The following is a 6000-nucleotide window of genomic DNA, read 5'->3' as shown; positions in this document are numbered from 1 at the left end:
TTGATTCCTACGTCTTTCCCACATCCAGGGGAGTTACGGTGTGAAGAAGCCCCAGAGAAGCGTACCACCCAGACTGTTGCCTAGGCCCAATACTTGTGCTAGATGGGCGTGTCACTGCCAAGGTTTACCAAATCATTCTGGAGGACCGTGTGCACCCAATGGTTCAAGGTAGTGCCATGTATCAGGATGATAATGGACCAATACATACAGCCAGACTGGTGACAGAGTGGTTTGATGAACGTAAAAGGGAAGTTGAACATCTCCCATGGCCTCACAGTCACCAGATATAACTTTTATTAAGCCACTTTGGGGTGTTTTGGAAAAGCAAGTCAGGAAATGTTTTTCTCTGCCAGCATCACGTAGTGACCTGGCCACTATTCTACAAGAAGTATGGCTTAAAATCCCTCTGGCCACTGTGCAGGACTTGTATCTGTCGTTCCCAAGACAAATTGATGCTATATTGGAATTACTGTGGTCTAAAACCAGGCGTTTCAGTTTCATTGTCCAATGCCTAAATATGGATACGTACACATGTACATAATGTACTTGTAGAATGGGCCCTATTGTGGCCACACAGATTTGCGGTCTACTACTGGACCTGTGCACATTAATGACCTAATGTTATATCCTTCTAAGGAAGTGTTTAATCATGACAAATGCTGTGTAGTTCAATTAAACTAACTAAAAAGCTAAAAAAGGCATCTAAAGCCGACTTTTAGCTTATTGCAAAATTATCTGAAGACAAATTGTTCTTTATTCATATAATAAATTAATAACTTAATTGATGTATCTAATGCTATCTGGTCGGTGTAACTACAGTTTACATTTTTATGTCGCTTTTTAATATACAGAATAAAAATATCACATGCAAATCGCTTGAGCATTACTATAAATCTTTATTAACATTCTATATTGCATAAAATATCATATATAGTATATATATATATAGTATATTTTATAGTATATATTTTATATTTATAATATATTTAATATTCAGTATAAAATTATATTGACTTCACCAATGATGTTCATTTTTTTAAATCAAAAATTGTCATGCATCAATCCTTACCTTGTGCAAATTATTTTATGATCACAAATTATATTTTCTATTACTTTTTAAAAAATTAAATACATAATTGTAGACCTTAACATTAAGGCAAAACTTTTTAAAATAATACTTTAGTCATACTGGTATACATATTTTTTTCTCGTGGACAAACTACTGTTTAAATATAAGTGGTATTTAAATCAAGCAAAAATCTATTTGTGCAATTTTAAGCAAAGAAATATATAACAATGTGAATTTTCATATAAATAATTAATGCATTAATTATGAAGACCATCCTTTTAATAAATAAAATCCTTTGTACTTTTCCTTCTCATTACAGGGTCATTTCTCATTCAGAGACAGTAAACGCCAGGCAGTTATAGTGCAGCCATTTTGTTGCTTGGTGCATTATGTGACCAAATTTGAATACCACGACCTGATGTCCTGAGAGCTTTCATCACCCTATGTTAAAGCCTTCTAAGGGATATCTTGCACTTGTGGTATGCACAGAACCAACTTCTTCACAGCTTGGATACGAGTCAAATCTAAATCCTAACCAAGATCATAATTTACACGACCCACTTTGAAATGTTTTGAACATTCAAATGTTTTATCACCATACTGTGAACTCTTGAAGTCTTCTGTAAATGTAAATCCTATATTACACCTTACACCCTAATTCAGGGGAAAAAAATCATAATGAGTCACAGTTTGACTTGAATGATCCTTGTATATAAGCCACTAGGTTCAATATAATTTTGCAGTCCTGGTAGTCCTAATGTTTGACTAACTACTACTTAACTAACTTAATAATTTTGAGTATTCTATTTTATTCAACATTTTTTTTTTTTTCATCAGCTTAGTCTTTACTTCATTTTTAATCTTAAATACTTCAGCTTAGAGCTGATCATCTTAGAGCTTATTTCTGTAAAAGTGCTTTTAAGCAAGTGGCTCAACTCCCATTAGTCCCGTGCAGAAGAGTATCTGACTTTAATTAGTGACTATTAGACTATACTAGTTGAATTGGGTGTATGAACTATTTAATGGAACCAAGCCTGGATTTGTTTATTTGAAGGACTGTGTTCTTTTTGTTCCCTGTTCTCTGTTTTATTAGTGTTAGTCACTGACAAATCCCAGATGGATGGCATCATGTGCATACGTGTTCACTACTCCATGAATATGGACGCTTATACAGTATGTTAATGCATAATATACAGAATAGCATACAGGTACATCCTGCAAAAGCACTTTACAGAAAGGTTTATTTAGTTTATTATCATTCATTATATCAGGTACCATAATGTGGGGCATTGCTTTAAAAAAAAAATGTATCTTGGATTGTCCTTTTCAAGATATGTTTCATATCTGTAACATAACACACAGTTGTGTGTATTATGTTAACTACCCTGAAATGTTTCTACAATAATGCATCCCAAAATGGTTTGTTTGTTCACAATTTCCTATTATTTATAGTTACAATTTAAATAAATACATGATTTAAAGAACAAAATAAATACATTAATTAATCAATCAAGTTGTTTTGTTTCATGTTCGACAAGAACCATGCACCCTGTCATGGTACAGAGAAAACAGAAAGTCCTTTATACTGAAGATGTTTTTATTACTTCAACTCTTAGGAGTAATTTTATGGGGGTGGGCATTAAAAGCCCTCAAAAATCAAAACCGGCCAGTACGACTCCCCAGTGATGAATTAAAATTACTAACTGTTATAAAACATGATAAACTGGTTGGCGTTTTTCCTCAATTCAGTGTAACTGGCAAGAAAAAGAAAAAAAAACATCACAAGGACTCAAGAGTGGAACGAGGCTGGACCCATCCATCATCCACAATAAAAAAAAAGGAAGAGTAAAAGTACCAACAATATTAAGTCCTTAGACACGTCTACATACTTGAAGATCTTAACAACTTTAAACCCAAAGTTCCACCCTTTCTACAGGATGCACGTGTGGAATATTTGGTTTGTCAAAAAATCTGTTAAGTAATCTCAACCTTAATGTAAAGCATTTTCAAAAAGGTCAGGGAAAAAAACACAAACTTGGCCCCCACATATGTGTGCAGAGGACAAAAGTGGTGTTGAAATGCAAAGACCACCAGGCAGCACTTGTGAAATTTCCTACTTTCTTTATAGCTTCGGAACAGAAAGATTCAGTGCTGCTATTAAACTTCATCCACCAAAACTGCCCTACCCACCTCCAGGGGCTCTTCTCTTTGGCAAAATTTAGTTTTGTTGCAAGTTGGATGTACACTCTGCTTAAGAAATTTTCCAGGGTTGGACACCCCTGCCATAAACTAATCTCCTGCAAAACTGATTTCATGGTCTCTCTCTCTGTCTTTCTCACACTGTCGCATAGTGCACTCATTGTGTACAACAGATAAACCAGTATTTAAGAGTGGGAGAAGCCCGTTTTTTTTTTCATGGATTCCAACAGTATAGGAATAGCGCTTTTTGAGAACAAAATGGTTCTGATATAACAATTTAAAGGAAAATGTTTAGGAAAACTCTCCAAACCTAAAAAGAATAGAAAATTATGTTATTCGTACATATGCAAATTAAACACTATTCAACTAACATGAGCTAACCTGAAGTATATTTCTAATTACAGTCATACTGTATGCATAGTCTTCACTGGAATTGCTAGCCAGCTAAACAACTAAAACTAACACTGACATTAATTCTGTGAAAATAAATCCTATTTATAAATGTTTGTAATATTCACTGGTAATTGCAGCTGAATAAGACTTGAACTAGCCTTAACAGCATTTTTAAGAGAATTATTAAAATATATTAGGTTATATAAGGAGTTATAGTTTTTACTTGTGCTCCTAGCTAGCTAGCTCACACTAGCTAGGGAACTTGCAAGCACAAGGAGTTCTTGGACATTTTTTAACAAAAAATTTTATATTCATAAATGTTAAGTCTTCTGGCATGGGTAACTACTGTAGCTAGTTTGTATAAACCCTCTTGACAGTATTTATTAGAAGAATAACCAAATTTCCTAAATGGTAGTGGTGTTTATTGGGGTGGCTTGCTATCTTGCTGACTTAAGCCAGTCTGTAAGGATTTTGGAATCATATCCATTAATATTTTTTAAATACATATAATATTGGCTTAATGGGTATAATAAGGCATTGATGGGGTTTCTGAGAGGATTATTCAAAAAGTAAAAAAAAATAAAAAAGCTAAATCTTTTAGTTTATATTATTTTACATATAAACAGAAGAATTTTTAAATAGTATATAAATTGAACATACTGAATTAAAAGTATAATTTTAGTACCCAGCTACATGTCTAATCTACCAAAACATTGTGTGTGTTTGAGCATGTTCTCTTACGGTGTGTTTTGTGATAAGCAGTATGAAGCGCTAAAGCAATTTTCAGAACAAGATGCTCTGGCACATTTTGGACTTGGGTCTCAACACAAAGGACACACACACACAAACACACACACGCATTTCATCTCAACAGCAGAGCTTTTCCTTGTTATGTAAGTAAGTTCTCAGTATTTCATCTTAATCACAAGGACTACAATTTTGTCAATTTTACCCAGGCACTCAGAGACTGGAGCAAACAGTAGCAGGTAGTTGAAAAAGATTGCTGAAAACACTAACCTCAGATAAAAAAAAAAAAAATTATAAATCAGGGGAAAAGGAGACATATTTAAATAAGGAAATACTAAATCCAAATGCAGAACGTTTTATTCTTTACACTTAAGCCAAGACTGCACTTTAAACAGTCAAGCTGTTTTAACAGATAGAATTGTGATAAATTGTGGATATGTGTGCGACGGATATTCATACCATTATTTAATGCTCTTGGGTGATGTGAATGAGAGGTCTGTCTAGTCTCATGAGTGATGAGATTTTATTGGTCTTTATCTCTTTCAGGCTCATAGCATCTGAATAAAGATTTTGAACAAATAACACGTCCATTTCTTTTTCTGTCATAGAGATTTTTTCAATAGATACAAAGAAACAAATACAAAGCGGATACTAAAAAAGCACAAAACCCCCCCACAAATTACAGAACTTATATGGCAGAAAAGAAAAATAAGATATAATAAAAAATGAAGTGCTACATAGCAGTAAACCTAAGTAAAATGAAACTAGTGGTAAAAGCACTATTTAAAAAATAAAATTCGAGTTCAATGCAATTAATCTTAAAGCATATGAACAGTACTGTTAACAGTAAAATTAGATTACTACATAATTGCTCTTTGGTTTGGTAACAGAAAATATATAAATAAAATAACAGAGCACAGAGAAAGAGAACAAGAGATTGACAGAGTTATGTGATATGATGTAGTTAAAAATCTCTTTGGGTGACTAAAAAATATTCTCTCTCTATCTCTCTCTTTCTATCTTTCTCTCTCTCTCTCAAACACATATGGTACTACTCTCTTTTATTAAAGCATTATCTTGTATATTATTTCATATACAGTGGAACCATGGACTGTTCCGAAAGCGTGCTTGTATATCAAAACAGTCATATATCAAAACAAATTTCCCTCATAAAAAATAATGGAAGCTCTGACGATTCGTTCCACAACCCAAAAATATCCAAAGTTAGAATAAAACAAACTAACCCACACTTTACCTTTAAAAAATTATCGTGGCTGTAGTGATTGAGATCAGAGAGAGGAGAGGAGGAAGGAGGGGAGGGGCTGCTGTGTATGACGGATTTTCACATACTGTACATCTACCAGTTTAGCGATAGAGACTCTGACATTGACACACACACACACACACTAGCTTGCAGAAAAGGTGGGGTGGGGGGGGGGGGGTCAGCGGCTGCTGTGTAGGATAACTTTCACACACACGCATACAAACACAAAATAAAAAATGTTTTACGCACACATACGATTACAGAGTAAACAATACACGTGTGCATGGATGTTGACTTTACTCATCACGCACGCACTGAGACAGAGCAT

Source organism: Clarias gariepinus, chromosome 12 (assembly GCF_024256425.1).
Source record: "Clarias gariepinus isolate MV-2021 ecotype Netherlands chromosome 12, CGAR_prim_01v2, whole genome shotgun sequence".
Taxonomy (NCBI): domain Eukaryota; kingdom Metazoa; phylum Chordata; class Actinopteri; order Siluriformes; family Clariidae; genus Clarias; species Clarias gariepinus.
This window is presented reverse-complemented; position numbering follows the sequence as displayed.